We start from the raw sequence: 16,720 nt of genomic DNA on the forward strand, positions 1-16,720 counted from the left end.
TCCGTGTGGCTCACGCTTCACCTAAGCAAGCACGAGAAAACGAGAAAGCGCTCTCAGAAGATGGCCACATGTGGATTCCAGCAGAGATGGAGAGTCGGGGGATGGAATCTTCTGGAGTGTGGAAAATCAGAGCTAAGACCACCAGAGGAGATGGCCCAGGAAATTGGATCCCCAATCAAGAGACGTTCCAGAAACAGAACCCAGAACAGAAACTCGCCCAGAAAGGATGACCTTTCCCAAAGCCAAGGGTCACAGGGCCACAGAGGGCCTCACACAAGAGCCCAAAGACCCTCACCAAGGCCCGTAGAACAAAATATTAAAAGAGCAAAGATAACGAGAAGCTTCTCCCCCAGCCCTGGAGAGAAGAAAACTCGGACTAGCGGCAGGCTTCTCCCCGGTGAGGGCACGAGCCAAAGACAACCCTTCAAGGGACACAATTAAAACCATGCAAAAAAGTTCTGTTGAGCCTAAGGTTTTTTTTTTTTTTTTTTTTTTTTTTTTAATTCTGCAAAACTATTCATCACACATAAGAGCCCCATAAAGACATCTGCAAGCAGGCAAGGACACAGAGGGTGGGCATGGGGCCAGGGAAGAGCAGTTCCTGTCCCCAAAGCTGTCCCCAAGGCTATGTCACCTAAGTGACTGTCCCAGGAATCCTCACGAATGGGAACACACCTGACCCCAGAGATGTGGTCAGCAGGAATGGCCCTGTGCCTCCTAGGCTCCTCTTAGTCTGTTCCCATGAAGGCCCCACCTGCAGAGCACCTGGATGTTACCCGTGGGCCGGTCTCCTGCTCCGGGTGGCTTATCCACTGCTCCCTTCTCCTGTTCCAGCAACATCGCCAGGAGACCCCCAGGGCCGACAAGTGGGCAAAGATGCTACACAACTGGGACCACTACGGGCCCAGCGAGAAGGTGGGTGCCACACGCCCACAGAAGGCATCTCTCCCATTGGCGTTGGGGGTAAAGCCCCCTGCCTCCCCTGGACCCTGACCCCATGGGAGTGCTCCTGTCTGGGGCGAGTCTGCTAGCAGAGCACCAGCCTCCCCAGCCCCAAGCAGGCAGTGGAGGGAGCAACGGGTCAGGGCCCTAGTCCCCTCCTCTTTGTGGCATATGGGGCCCAGCTAGAGGGAGTCCCAGCCTCTCTGGGGATTCCCCGAGAGCCAAGACCAGAAGCTTCCGGATACCTCGTGATCCCCGGGCTTGGTGGGGCGGCCCAGGTTCTGGGTCGCAGCACTGCCTTGTCTCCTGCAGATGTGTCCGCGCGTTTATCAAGGGGTCCCTCGCCAGGTGAGGGGTCAGGTGTGGGCCCTCCTGCTCCATATTGCGAAGGTGAAGTCCACCCAACAGGGGCTCTACGAGGTAAGCCCTTGTACCCTTAGCTGAGGCGTGGTCCTTGGAGGAGGGCAGGGCAGGAGCCGAGGGATCGTTCACAGGGCAGCTCAGGACGCTCTCTGCTTCGGGGGCAGTTGGTGGCAGTTGGAGTTCTATGTGCTGATGCAGGCTCCTCCTCCCCAGTTCTGTCCCCAGAAAATTAAGGGGTGGGTTCAGCTCTTCTCCAAGGGCATCAGGCAAATCCAACGGGATGTGAACCGGACCTACCGGAACCATGTCATGTTGGGGGACTGCTATGGCGTCAGATGAGGCTGGGGGATAAGCAGGGTTCTGGGGACCCGGGGCTACTCGGGGGATCAGGCACGAACCAGGGGGCTTCTGAGTGGGAGAGGGGAGCAGGAGAGGGGAGGAACGGCCGACAAGTGGGCAAAGATGCTATGCCACTGTGACCACTGCGGCCCAGCGAGAAGGTGGGTGCCTTGTGCCTGCAGATGGCATCTGGCCCATTGGCATTGGGGGTAAAGCACCTGCCTCCCCTGGACTGCGACCCCACGGGAGTGGCCCTATCTGGGGTGAGTCTGCTCGGGCACAACCTGATTCATGTTGTAGGGGCCTTGCTGTCACTGTGGGAAGCTGAGGAGAAGGTGGAGTGCAGGCTTTGCCGGCCCAGAGCCTGTGACTGCACCCTGAGGAGAGTCCTCCTGGGACAGGAGGTTGGAGCCCGCCCAGAGACCGGGCCTGGACCAGGGCGTGTGGGAGGGCTGTGTGTTTCTTGGGGACTCACCTTCCGCTCTTCCTTTCTCTCAAACACCTCCTGGTCCTCTGTGGGGGGCCCCCAGGCTGCAGCTAACTGGTTCAGGGATGGGCGTTATGACCCAGCAAGGAGACACAGGCACTGATTTCCTGCTGGATTCAAACCAGGGACTTGGCAAGGCAGAGGCCATAGGGCCCTGATGTGGTCATGAAGGGAGCCAGCAGAGGCAGAGGAGCAGAGCAGGGCAGGGGGAGAAGAGGCCCAAGTTCTAAGGACACGGGCATCCCCTGGATCCAACCAGACCTGAAGCCAATCAGAGCCCTGTACTATGCTCCATGTTAACCAATAAATTCCTCTCCTTGTGTACAAGTTTCCTTTCTTATGGAAGGCTTTTGGGCAGGGAGAGCAGCAGAGACCCCTGACTGCCCCCTCCCCAGCACTGGGGGGGGGGTACTGTGAGTGTGTGAGACCTACCCCATCTCAGCTTCACTCTGCAGCAGGGAGGCTGTGATCCCCTGGGGCTTATGGCCCAGAGAGAGGATTCGGGGAACCGAGGGGGATTGGAGGGGATGGACAAGGGAGGCTCTTCGTCCCACAACATATGTAGAGTCTGCTCTCAGAAACTACATTCTCTTTATTGGAGCCTTTCTTGAAGGCACTTGAATGGAGAGATCCCTCTACCGTGAGATAGGAAATAAGAGGCCGGTGTGGTCTTCCAGCCCGGGTGGCTGGGCCCCCACCCACGGTCCCCAGTGAGGCCCGTGTAGCACATGGCAGCCTCACGGGAGGGGCCCTCTGTGCAGGAGTGGCGTCAGTCCACCCCTTCCAGGTCCTGGACGTCTCAAGCTGGACAACCTAGATGGAGAGGTCACGTGAGTGTCCACACGGTCAGAACCCAGTGGTTCTCCCTGAATGAGGTGGCGGTCACGGGACTGGATAAGCAGGGTGAGCCGTCCCCACGATCCTGAGGGTGCGGGAAGGATACGGAGCACTTGCACTGGACGAGTCTGGGCGATGGTGCCTGTCACACGAGACCACAATGGACTGTATCTCTGCCCACGTGTGTCTTCTGAGGGGCCCACCTGGTCCTGGGGTTTGCTAGACTCCCTGAATCCTAATGTCAGCCAGGCAGGCAGAAATCTGTCCTCAACTGATGCGTTGCTTAGGGGTTGGGCAAGTGCAGGCCCAGTGGGTCCAGGAATTTGGATGAGATGGCTCAGACCTCCATGACAAAGAAGGCTTTATGGTAGCTCACTCTTAAAGACTTGACGGCGGTTCCCGGGGGCCACAGCGTGGAGGGGGACGACGTGGGTACCTTATGAGTGGGTTGACATGTTGGTCCGAGCATAGCATGAACGGCCGTCCCAGCATAGCCCTACGAGGGGGCTGTCTGCAAAGGACAGCGGGGAGGGGACGTTCGCGAGGTGGACAGAGCTACGGGCATGGGGTCTGCATTGTGTGGAAGAAGACATGGTCTGCAATAAGGAGTAACGTGGACACGGGCAGTGGCACATAGCGTGGCTGGGAGACCCAGCCGTCATGGGTCAGGACGGGCTCAGACTCCCCAACGATGAAGGTCTGGGTCACCCTCCTGGGGAAGCAGACATAAGACAGAGACACACAGAGTGGTGGATGACAGATGACGAATATTCATTATGGCCTTGGGGAGTGGGCCCTGAACCCCGGGGACAGTCTTCAGTCACGCAGACAAGTGTCCCTTTGGCCGCTTCTGTGAAGGGTTGCCTTGGCTGCCCTTCCTATGGAGTTCTGGTGACTCTGACCAGTGCAGGGGCGGACCGGCTCAGACGCCTCTCATGCCCCCATCTTCCCACCGTCACAGCTGTTCTCAGGTGCAAACTGAGCCTTTATGGAATCTGCCCAGTCTCCTGTTTGTGCTTCTCTGAGACCATGACGTGGGAAGCAGGATTGAGCCCGTGGGTACACGTGGATAGCCTTGGTGCTGCGGTTGGGGAGGGTTAGCGCCCCGCAGGGGGTGCTCCAAGGATGGACGGTTAGTTGGTGAATAAGTCCCCTTCTCTGTCCCACCTGGGGTGGACAGCCCTGAGAGGCTTTCAAAGGTTCTAGTGTTCCGTCCTGGCTGCCCACACAGTGGCCACTCAACCTCCCCCATGTCGCCATCTTGTTGACCCGCCGCCCCTCCCCCTCTCCCTGCCTCCAGGGACCACCTCCCAGATAAACCTCTGCCACCCAATTCCTTGTCTCAGGGTTTGCTCCCAAGGGGGACCCAGGTGAACACACCCTCCGCTCCATGGTGGCGTCTCTGTGCCAGGTGTGAGAGCCTGCTCCTGTCCACGTTGCCGTCAAGCAACAAAAGAATCCCTGGGTCTTGAGGAGCCGTTTCCCCTTTGCATCCTGGTGTGACATTCAGACACAGTGGGCGGGTGGTGGACCTTGTTTTATGTTCCTCGTCAGCCCCGTGGCCTTCCAGTGTCCCAAGAAGCCAGCGGGGGTCCGGGCCACGGATGCGACCCCAGAAGTGGCGTGTCCTCCCAGACTCTGGTCTTCATACGCCTAGGGAGAAGCTGTCCTAAATGGTCTCGTCGAGAGCTGGCCGTGGAGACTGCAGGCTGATGTTTCTGAAGTGCCCCTGGATGCTGGGGCATCAGTTCTGGAAACCCCAAGCTGGTGAGCCAGAGACTGTGGGTTGCTGGGGGGAGGGGGGTTGGGAGAAGGGGGATAGGGTTATGGACATTGGGGAGGGTATGTGCTTTTGGGTAAATTGGAAGGGGAGATGAACCATGAGAGACTATGGACTCAGATGTGTTGACAAAAGCTTTGTTTGTAAAACAATGGAAAGTTCTTGGTAAAAAAAAAAAAAAAAAGAGAAACATCCTTTTAAGTACAGGGCTGTGTTTCCTGGAACTTTGGGGGCATTCCAAGGACATGGGAAGCAAAGAAGAAGTGTCGCAGGAGGGGATGCCCTAAGGGAAGGGCTGCTTTCGGGAGCCTGTAGCTTCTGCACCCACTCGCAGAGCAGCTGGGCCCCCGGGGGTTCTGTGCAGGAGGACATGTGCGGCAGTGGCGGCTGCCGGGTTTGGGAGCTGGACCAGGGAGAGCCGCTCCTCTGGCTCCACTGCTTGGAGCCTTCCAGGAACCCAGGACCCGTCTTGTGTCCCACCCGCTGGGGGTCCCCCTGGGAAGACCGCTATCTCTTTGGGCCTCCCGCAGCTCACGGTCCGCTCCAGGAAATTCTCTGGGGCCTGAGGGTCAAGCCGTCTCTGCCGCTGGCTCTCATTCTGCAGCTGCTGTGTCTGGCTTTCCCACCATCAGCCATCAGGACAGGTCACCCTGGGGCACTGACCCCTCCCCGCCCTGCACAGAGCCTCCTTCCGGAGCATCCAGCTTGGGAGGGAAAAACCTGTGTGTCTGGGCAGGAGTGTTTCCTCTCTTGATGTCACAAAGCCCTGAACTTGGCAAAGGAGTAGCTTCTGGGGGTCATTAACGTCAAGCTCAGTGAAAAAATGAGTTTTTCTGTGCTTCTTTTTAATGACCTATCCCTTCTCGTATATACATCCCTGCCCTTCCCTCCCTTTCTCCCATCCTCGGGGAACTTCCCCAACGTGGGCTTTCTATCTGCTTCATTTCCTTTTCTTCCTTGTGAATAGGAGAAACCCGTGAACAGAGGCCTACCATGAAACAATGGCCCCTTGGCCACACCGAGACCTGCAGCTCCTCAGGACAGGCCCCCTCCCTGGACAGAGCCATCCAGAACCCCGCCTTGTTGCCTGCAGAACCCCATGGGGTGGGGGAGGGAGAATCCACGGGCGTCCGCGGGTTATCCCCTCTCCCCATCCCTGGCGGCGGCGTGCTCCTCTGGGCGCCCGGCTCTTCTGGGCTTTCCCGCACCAAGGTCTTGTAGGTTGGGTGTCGAGATCCTTCAAATCTTCCATCGGGTTTGTCCCAAAGTATTTGATTGTTTCAGAATTTACTCCTTCGTATTATAAACAAAGTTCCTTCTAAAGTTCATGTTGCGGTTGTCTATGGAGAATATCCAGGGACCTTGCTCCATCCACACGTTCGTGATAACAGATCTTTTGCCCAGGTTTGGAGCTTTTGCTCGTAGGGTCGGGTTTTCTGCACGTCATGAGTTTACTTTATGCCTGCCATCTTTATGCGTCTCTTTCTTGTTCTCTCCTGTGCTTGTCAGCCTTTCGAAGAAATGCAGAATGCGGCATCCTTGTGTTGATCATAAACTCAAGGAGAAAGTTTTTTTTATTCTAAAGATTAAAAAAAAAATTTAACAGACAAAGATCCCAAGTAGAGAGAGGGGCAGGAAGGGGGTGGGGGAAGCAGGCTCCCCACAGAGCAGGGTGCCCGAGCGGCGCTCCATCCCAGGATCCTGGGATCATGACCTGAGCCGAAGGCAGAGGCTTAACCCACTGGGCCGCCCAGGGGCCACACCAAATAGAAAGGGTTCCAATGAAGCATGATGGCTGTAGGTTTTCATATCAGATGAAGAAAGGTCCATTCGATTTTGAGTTTGTGGAGGACTTTTATCATCCACTGAGATTGAATTTTATCAAATGTTATCATCTGGTGAGATGATCCTATGATTTTTGTCTTTTATTCTATTCACGTCTTGAATGACTTTGATTAATATTTTGGCAACCTCTTTCTTGAGATAGCATTTACCATATTGTATAATTCACCCATCGGGAGCGTCCAATTCAGGGGTTTTTGGTGCAGTCCCAGTCCCAGAGTTATGTGAGAGACCAGCATCAGTGGAGCATGAGTGTCACCCCAGAGAGAAACCAGGACCCTTTAGCTGTCAGCCCCAATCTCAGTCTCTCCCTGTCGTCAGCCTCAAGCATCAATGAATCTCGTTTCTGTGTCTACCGATTTGCCTGTTTTGGACATTTCATACCAACACAAGCACACAATAGGAGGGCTTCTGTGTCCGCCTCTGGAAAAGCTTCTTAGTGTTTAAATAGCTTCCATGACCTTGATGTCTTGATGATTGTAGGGGAGTTATCCTAGGAGATGAATCATTTCTGTGGTCTCAGGGCTATACTGCTGGTCCCTAGTTGTCTGGTACCCAGCCCCAGCGTGGTAGGCGGGGAGAGTGTTCCAAACTACAGGGGTTTCATGAAAGAAAGCAGGTGAGAGACATGGGTGGTTTGCATCTCCACAGGGAGTTGCAGGATACTTGTTTTCTGCTTCTGGGAACTGGATGACCCTGGGAGGGACAGACCGTCTCTAGGTGTGCAAGGCCCTGAGATGTCAAAGCATCATGAAATATAGAAAGTACAGAACATGACTAATACCTTCCCTTCCCCCTGAGGTCCGAACCCCATGCCTGGTCTCTCCTGCCTGCACTGGGGCCCTCTCCACTCGGCTCAGGTACAGAGGGCAGGAAGGGATCCCATGGTCTCTACCTGTCCAGGTGAGCCTGAGGAGCCTGCTCCTCTGTCCCCGCTCCTTGGTGGCCACACCCACGTGCTGGTGGGCGACGTGTTCTCAGTTGACAATCTCTATTTGGAGTCCTCCAACTAGGGAATTGGGGTACGGGGCTACCCCCACCCACCTAGCCCTCTCCCCCAAATATAGACACGGGTGTGAAGGCCAAGGTCTCTCCAGTTACAGCAAGCAGTGAAGACATTTGCAAAGATGCAAAATGAGACATTCTTCTCATTCAATTCCCTTTCATTTTTAAAAAGATTTTATGTATTTCTTTGACAGAGAGAGAGAAACAAGCAGGAGATGTGGCAGAGGCAGGAGGAGAAGCAGGTCCTGCACTGAGCAAGGAACCCTGGGATCAAGACGTGAGCTGAAGGCCGATGCTCAACCCACTTAGTCACCCAGGCACCACTCTCTAAGTCCCTCTGAAAAGCAAATGGAGTTATTTTGTAAAAATACATTCCATGTTAACATGGAATGGGCTCTGGGAGAAGGAGAGATAACAAGCTTCTCGGACAAACAGAAACTAAATGAACTTGCAAACACCAAACCAGCCCTACAGGAAATATTGAAAGGGGTCCTCTGAGCAAAGACAGAGCCTAAATTGAACAGACCAGAAAGGAACAGAGACAATATACAGTAACAGTCAGCATACAGGAAATCCAATGGCACAAAATTCATCTCTCACAATAGTTACCCTGAATGTAAATGGGCTTAATGCCCCAATCAAAAGACACAGGGTATCAGAACGGATTAAAAAGGGCGCCTGGGTGGATCAGTGGTTAAGCCGCTGCCTTCAGCTCAGGTCATGATCTCAGGGTCCTGGGATCGAGTCACACATCGGGCTCTCTGCTCAGCAGGGAGCCTGCTTCCCTCTATCTCTCTCTCTGACTGCCTCTCCGTCTGCTTGTGATCTCTCTGTCAAATAAATAAATAAAACCTTTTAAAAAAAAGAACGGATTAAAAAAATGAGACCCATCAATAGGCGGTCTGCAAGAAACTCATTTTCAACCCCAAGACACCTCGAGATTTATAGTGAGGGGTAGGAAACAATTTACCCTGCTAATAGACATGAAAAGAGAGCTGGGGTGGCAATCCTTAAGTCAGATAAATTAGATTTACAACCAAAGACTATAACGAGAGATGAGGGAAGGACAGTCTATCCTACTCAAAGGGTTTGTCCAACAAGAAGATCTCCCAATTTTAAATATCTGTGCCCTTAACAGGGGAGCAGCCAATTATATACATCAACGAAGAACACAATCAATGAAACATACTGACAATAAACGATAACAGTAGGGGACTTTAACACTCCTCTCAGGGAAATGGATAGATCATCTAAGCCAAAGATGAACAAAGAAATAAAGGTGTTCAATGACACCCTGGACCAGATGGACATCACAGATCTATTCAGAACATTCCATCCCAAAGCAGCAGCATACACATTCTTCTCTAGGGCACATGGAACCTTCTCCAGAATAGATCACATCCTGGGTCACCAATCAGGTCTCAACCAGAACCAAGGGACTGGGGTCATCCCTTGCATAGTTTTAGACAGTAATATTCTGAAACTAGATCTCAACCACAAGAGGAACATTGGAAAGAACTCAAATACTAGAGGCTAAAGACCATCCTTTAGGAAGAATGAATGGGTCAACCGGGAACGTAAAGAATTTAAAAAATTTCATGGAAACAAATTAAAATGAAAACACAAGTGTTGAAAACCTCTGGGACACAGCAAAGGCGGTCCTGAGAGGACAGTATAGTGCAATACAAGCCTTTGTCAAGAGACAGGTAAGGTCCCCAATACACAACCTAACCCTACCCCTCAAGGAGCTGGAGAAAGAACAGAAAAGATAACCTCAACCCAGCAGGAGAAGATAAATAATCAGGATCAGAGCGGAAAACAAGGAGATAGAGACTAAAAACAAAACAAAACAAAACAATAGAACAAGTCAACAAAACTAGGAACTGGTTCTTTGAAAGTATTAGTAAGATTGACAAACCCCTGCCAGACGTACCCAGAAGAAGTGAGAAAGGACGCAAAGTAATAAAATCATGAATGAATGCGGAGAGATCACAACCAACATCAAAGAAATACAAACCATTCTAAGAACATATTGTGAGCAACACTATGCCACCAATGAGACAAGCTGGAAGAAATGGATGCATTTTTAGATACATAGAAACTACCACAACTGAGCCAGGAAGAAACAGAAAACCTGAAGAAACCCATAACCGGTAAGGAGATGGAAATCTCCAAACAAACAGGAGCCCAGGGCCAGACGACTCCCCGGGGAAATTCTACCAAACATTTAAAGAAGAATTAATTCCTACTCTCCTGAAAGTGTTCCAAAAATAGAAATGGAAGGAAATCTACCAAACTCATTTTATGAAGCCAGCATTACCTTGATCCCCAAACTGTACAAATAACCCATCAAAAAAACAAAAAATTACAGGCAGGACAAGACCTCACCTACAGCTGTGGCATCCCCTCCATGGAGATCTTGACCAAGATGGGCCAGATGAGCCGGCTCCAAACCACACTGCAAGCCAGGGACTGCCCCACCCCGCCTTGCCCGCCCCACCCCTGCCAGCAAGCAGGGCTCCCTGCCCCCTCTCCTCCCACACAGGGCAGCCACACTGGCTCTGACTCCATCTCCAGGACCCTCTCTGACACCACTCCGGGACCCCCGGGACCCAGCAGCCCCTAGTGCTGTTAAGTGTCCCCGGACGGCGGAATGGCAGAGAAGTGCAGGGCTCAGGGTCTGGGCTGACCCAGCTCCAGGGAGAGGGGAATGTCCCTGGACAGAGCTGCCCTGAGACAGACCCGAGCAGCGACCTTGGGGCCCTGGTCCCTAGGTCCTCAGAGAGCCCTGTTGGCCCTTGTTGGCCCTGTCCCTTTCGTGGTCTTGTGGGGACAAGGTTGGTAGGTCGGACGGGAGTGGGACATGGGTGTTCAATCCGGGAGCCAGACCCCTGGCCCGCCCTGTGTGTGTGTGTGTGGGCGGCACCTCCTGAGGAGCGAGCTGCCTGGAGGGTGCAGGCCTGAGGCTGCGGAGTGAGCAGGGCCCGGAGCCCCTTGTGTGAAAGCCTGGGTGGGCAGAGGGAAGAAGGACGAACTTTGCACAGACTGTGGTGACCTGAGGCCAGCGGCACCTTGCAGTCACTCTGCTACCAGCCCCGTCCTGGCCCTTTGGGCACAGGCTGGGTCGCACTCCATTATTGCAGGGTCTGGACGCTGGCGTCAGGCCCAGATGGGAAGGGCCCCGGGTCCCTCAGCGTTGTCTGCTTGGAGGCCCCTCTGCGGGGAGCCCTGTGGGGACTGGGGAGGCAGCCTGGGCCGAGCCACCCTCTTCTGTCTGGGTGACTGTCTGGCATGTGTTGCAGAGAGTCTGGGCTCCACAAGTCAGGCCGGCTTTGTATTCGACCACGACAACACTTTATTGAATGTCAGCAGTCAAGAGGGGCTCAAAACCAAGGGTGCCAGGCTTCCCCTGGGGACGGAGACCTGCTTCTCCTTCAGGGGCAGGGGGAAATCGCACAGAAGCCTGGGCACTAGTGTCCCCCACTTGTCGCCTCCACTGTGCTGACTGCGGGTGTCGGCACGTTTCCCGATCTTGGGGTCTTGAGAGGCAGGTGCTAGGATGCTGACCTGAGCTGGGGTGCAGCGTCGGGGTTCCTGGACAGGGTCCCGACACATCTGCCTGGCCTCGGCCAGTGCCCCGTGGCTGCCAGGTGATCGCAAGGGCCGGGACTCTGGTGGCGCTTGCCTCCTCCTGTGGGAGAAGGGAGGGCGGAGCCCACCCCTCTTCCTTGCTCCGCCCAGGCTGGGGTGAGCTGTGGTCCCCAGTGCTGCCCTGGGTGGGAGTCGTGCACCCGTGGGGCAGCCCAGCCCCCTGGCGGACACAGAGAGTTCTTCGTGGACTTCACAAGCTTTGGGTCAGAACTCAGGACTGCCCAAAGCCACGAGGCCTCGGACACTTCAGTTCTCCTTCTGGTCATTGTGGGGGTGGGGAGCTTGTGTCGTCTCTGCTCCCCCGGACCTGGGGTCAGGCCAGTGGAGGTCCCTCTATGTCAGTGACTTGTACCTTCTGGCAGGGGTGCCATCTTCTATAAAGTCCAGAGTGAGGAGGCAGGGCACCGTTCTGGCTGCCCAGAGCCTCTCAGCCCCCAAGTTCTTCTCCAGAGGCCTTGGGGAATTGATATAGGGCATCGAGGAGGCGGTCAGCGGGGCCAAGGCATGTGCAGGGCCCTGGGGCTGCGGGCTCTGCACTGGCCTGCAGGTGTCTCGGCTAGGCCGGTCCATGCACACACAGGGGCTGGAACTGCAGTGGCCCCAGGGCCGGAAGGGTGTTCTGGGTCCTACAGCGTCCTCCTTCCTGGGCTGGGGCGACCTCATCCCAGGAGACCCAGAAACATTTTGGGGCATGGTCGGGTGTGTGGCCAGAGGTGTGGCCCTGACAGGGGCTGAAGGAAAAGGGGCCCATGGTTGTGGCCTCAAGGCCATGTCCACAGGCCCCCCTGCACACACCCCCTTGGTGTCCTGGGAGGTTGGGGAGGGAAATGCATCGCTGTGGGGGCAGCCGCGACAGAACCGGGGTGCCAGGGGCTCCTGGCCACAGGGTTGCAGCCAAGGGCTGCGTCGACCTTCCCTCCCGCAGCGGCTGCTCAACCTTGATCACGGCCTGGCGTGGAAGGGGTCCCGGCTGCTCAGCATGTGTTGCTGGGCCTGGGGAGGCCAGCCTTTTCCCTCCGTAGAGCATCTCCACGGTAGGAGAAAACAAGAGGGCTGTTGGGTCTGGGGACCCATGCTCCTAGCCCAGGGGCAACTTGGGGAGCTCCTCCGGGCCGGCTGCAAAGAGGCAGACAGGGTCAGCGTCTCCTGTAGGCTGCTTGTGCCCAGCAGGCTGTGCCCCCAGGCTGTGCTCCCGGCTCCCTGGTTGTCCACCCCGGCCTGCCCCTCACCACTAATCCAGGCCCCGCATGCCCGGCCCCCACAGGGAGTACCCTGATGCTTGGGCTGGGCCTGTGTTCCCCGAGGTTGGAGCAGAAGAGCAGAGGGACAGAGACACGGAGGAGGGCTCCCGGGGACTGGGTCCACTGTGAACTGCCCCAGGAGGGCGAGTCGGGAGGGGCCGGGGAAAGGAGCCCACCTGGCGGGGGAAGGTCGCACTTCCTCCGTCGGAGATAGGCCATGGAGGCCCGAAGGTGTCTGAGGACGGCCTCATCCTCCAGGGTCCAGGGCTGGGCCAGGGTGTCTTGAAAGAAGGCCTGCAGCCCTTCCAGGGGCAGCTTCAGGAGGCGTTCTGGGCAATGGGTGTGAGTCAGAGCAGAGGGGCGCCTCCCCACCACCCCAGGATCCTGCCCGGTGACAGCGGTTGGGCGTCCCGCTTTTCCCAGGAGCACCACGGGCAGAGTCATGCAGGAGAGGCCCCGTGTCTGCTGTTCCTCTGCAGGGGAGCCCTCAAGCCACCGGCCAGCCAGTGTCCCTCCACCAATGCCAGCCTGTTCCTCGCTCCTGGGAGCAGTGGGCCATCTCCCCGGCCTCCCACCCCTGCATCAGACACCCCTGGCCTCCCGTGGGGTCCCTTACTGCGGTGCAGCCTGAGGACGGTGTAGGCCATAGCTGTGAGGACGCGCTCTCCGTCCAGGATGTAGGCGTCCCATAGCTTCAGGGTGAGCGCGAAGTGGGTCTGCGGGAGATCGGGTGTGGGGGGAGCAGCCTCAGTTGGGCCCAGCGGTTCTCCGCCTGTGTGAAGGCCTCCCGTCTACCCTGCCCCTGCCATCCCGTCCCCCTGGCTGCATCCGACGGGGCTCTGCAACCTGTCCCGTGGGTGTCCTCCTCCTGGGGAAGAAGGGCTCCAGACGACCTTGTGCGGGAAGGGACCTGCCAGTACAACATCCAGAAATGCGGGGCCACAGACTCTGCCCCACCCTCGGTGCCCACACACCCCGAGAGGCCTGCAGGTTGGCTGCAGAATGGGCCGAGGGCCCGTCTGCTCCCAGGCTGACCTGGCCTTCCTGGGGAGGCGGAGATGGAAAGCGCCGGTCCCGGGAACCTCCTCCAGGGGCCCTGTTTGAGTCTGCAGGAATGGTCTGGACCGTGAGCCTCAGGCTCAGGGCCTTCAGTGTCAAAGCCAGCCTGTCTGGAGCGTGAGGCTGAGCTCAGGCTTCCCCTGGGCCCGGGGCCGGGAGCAGGTCAGGGACCAGGTCTGCCTGAGGGCCTTACCCGGCCGATGAAACACTGAAGAAACCACTTGGTGGTGTACAGTCCTGCGCTCATCCCTTGCTCGTCCTGGCAGAAGGACACAAGGTGCTCGGGGCCCAGCCGGCTGCCACACGACACACGTGCAGCCAGGTGGACACACCCCGTGGCCCCGCTCAACCCGAGGGCGCTCTGGGCCCAGCAGGAGACAGAGCAGGACACCGGGCTCTGGGCAGCGTGTGCAGGGTTCTGCGGGTCCCATACCCTTGCCGCAGGCGGTGAGGGCTGGGCCTCCGGGGATCATCTACTCACCAGGTGTTTCTTCAGGCCTTTGAGCTCCTTCTCCATGATGACGTCATGATGCCGCTGGAAACGGGCCAGCTTTGGGAATCCCGGAGCGAAGAACCCTGAGAAGGCCCCAGGCACCCCCACCATCAGAGCCTTGTCCCCCACAGGTTGGGGGGGGTGAGTCGGCCAGGGGGCTTGCTCCCATGCCCTGACTGGAGTGTGTGCCCACAGCCCTCCCTGCCCAGGCTGCGTCCACTCGTCCGCAACAGCAGCAGAGCCGTCCAGGCCTGGGAGCCGTGCCAGAGGTCCCTCCTCCTCACAGAGACCCAGGTGAGTGGGTGGTTGGGCTTTGCACCAGGCCTGTCGGACCCAGCACACTTCCTGCGGTGGTCGCAGCAGGGGCAAGGGGGTCACCAGCTCTGAGGGGCAGAACGAGCCTCCCACGGGGAGTGTGATAGGGTTGTGCAGGCCCAAATCCTGGGCTTGGGTGCTGGACTGAGGGTCCAGAGAGCAGGACATGCCACTGCCAGGTCTTCGTCTGGCTGTGGGCTGCTGGCGGTCCCGGCGGGCAAGCCGGCTGCCAGACAGGGGCTGAAGGCCCTTTGGGAAGGCGAGAACGGTGTGCAAACGCTGGGGCCAGTGGTTATGCCTACAATCACCCTGAGGAGGCCGTGCCCTTTGCCGGTGGGGAGGCGGGCTGACTGAGGATCCCTGCCTGCCCCTCTTCTGCTGCCGCCCTGCGGGGAGGGAGTCCCGAGTTGCATGTTCCGCCCATGTGCCCTGCAGGTCCCCTACCGTGCATGGCGTGGGTCTCCAAGCTCATCAGCTGGGCCAGGGCCCAGAAGGCGTCTTCCTCACCCAGGAACATCAGGAGGAGTCCCACAATGTCACTCATCCCCTGGCAGTAGCCCACCTCCTGCAAGAGACAGACCCATGGAATGGGGCCACCTCGCTGCAGGGAGGTCAGGACAAGGTAACCGCCCTCCTTACCCAGGTCCCAATCCTCCCACCGGCTCTTCAGGACCCAGCCCTGAGCGTTAGCACCCAGCGCTCAGGGACTCAGGGGCCGTCCCTCTCCCTCACTGAGGTCTGCACCCCAGCCCGACCTCAGTCCTAGGGTGCAGGTCCCCTCGCTTGCGTCTCTGAGGCCATGGGAGTTGGAGTCCCAACTAGGAGTCCCGCCTGCTCAGGCATCCTGGAGACAAAGGGCACGCGTGGGGCAGGAGGGTTGGCGGCAGGGACACTCATTGGGTTGTAGACAGAATAGGCCAGGAGGACGTGGAACAGGGCTTGCTGCCTGGGGATCGGAGAGCAGGGTGGGTGGCTCTTGTCTGAGCAAGCCGCATGGGAGCCCCCCGAGGAGCAGAGTGCAGCCCCAGGGGACCCGCGGTTTTCCGCCAGTTTGAGGGCGGGACACTTGGGGCGGGGGATGCGGGTGGTGAGCATGGGACACGGGGCGGGGCCGGGTGGCATTTGGGTGTTCACGGTCCTGGCTATCTTTACAACTGTGTCCACTGTTGAAAATACAATGCCAGTCCACGCAGAAATACACCCAGCGGGCTGTCCCCTTGAGTGTGTGCCCCTAGTCTGTCCATGTGTGTCCTTGCCCGGCCGAGTCTGTGCTGTCAGGCCCCCAGCTCCCCGTAGTGCCTTCTGCCACGACCCCACGCTCTGGCTCCGCTCTCCTCCTACCTGTTCCACGCCAACCTTTGGGTTCCGCTCACATGGCTTCACGCCAGGCCCTGGCCCAACGCCCTCCCCAACGCAGCAGCCCTGTGTGGTGGGTAGTGACCCCTGGGTCCTCCCTCCCACGTTCACCATGTTTCCGAGACCACGTTTGCTGCTATTCCTCCCCCTCGCCTCAGAGACCCCACGTCTCCCACCCTGAAGCCCCCTGGGTTGTGCCTGACACCCCGAGGAGCTCACGTGCCCCCAGAATCCTGCTTGCCCCCCAGCCTCACCTGACGCCATAGCGGTCCCGGAACATGATGTGGTTCCGGAAAGTCCGGTTCACGTCCAGGTCGATTTGTCTGATGTCTTTGCAGGATAGTTGGGCCCGTGCCTTCATTTTCTGGGGGCAGAATCGGGGAGGAGTTTCCAGCATCATTACACAGAACCCCAACTGCAACCAACGGCCCCCGAAGCAGAGAGCGTCCCGAGCCACCCTGGGCCGTGTCCTGTGGACATCTCCTTCCTTCCGTGGTCTCTGAGGCGGGCCCGCCACCCAGGAGCCCACCGTGCCCTGGATCCTTGCGATAGGGATCGTGTGGGCAGACCTGGGGGCCGAGGACACTCCTGAGAGTCAGGCCTCGGGTCTTCCTCTCCCCGGCACAGAGCCTTGTCCTCCAGGACGGAGTGCCAGCCAGGGTCCTGACTAACCTCTCCCTGCGGGTGTCCTCAGCTCCTTCCCAGGCCTCCTCCAAGGGCCACCCCTCTGTTGAGGGTGCAAGGGCTTACCTTGTACAGCCCCTGGTGGGTGGACTTGACCTTTGGAATATCGAGCAACAGGGCCCACACCTGACCCCTCACCTGGGGAGGGACCCCTTTATAGAGGCGCCGACGCATCTGCAGGAGAGAAGGCAGTGCTGGGACCCAGAACCAGGCCCACCCCGCCAGGCCTGGGAGCAAGAGGCATCCGGAGGCTTTCGGCTTTGGCTCCGTGGTGTCTCTGAGAGGCTGCGTCTCCTCAGAGCAGGGCCCCGTCTCCCGCGAGGAGG

The sequence above is a fragment of the Neovison vison genome, chromosome 7 (genome assembly GCF_020171115.1).
Source record: "Neovison vison isolate M4711 chromosome 7, ASM_NN_V1, whole genome shotgun sequence".
NCBI classification, from domain to species: Eukaryota; Metazoa; Chordata; class Mammalia; order Carnivora; family Mustelidae; genus Neogale; species Neogale vison.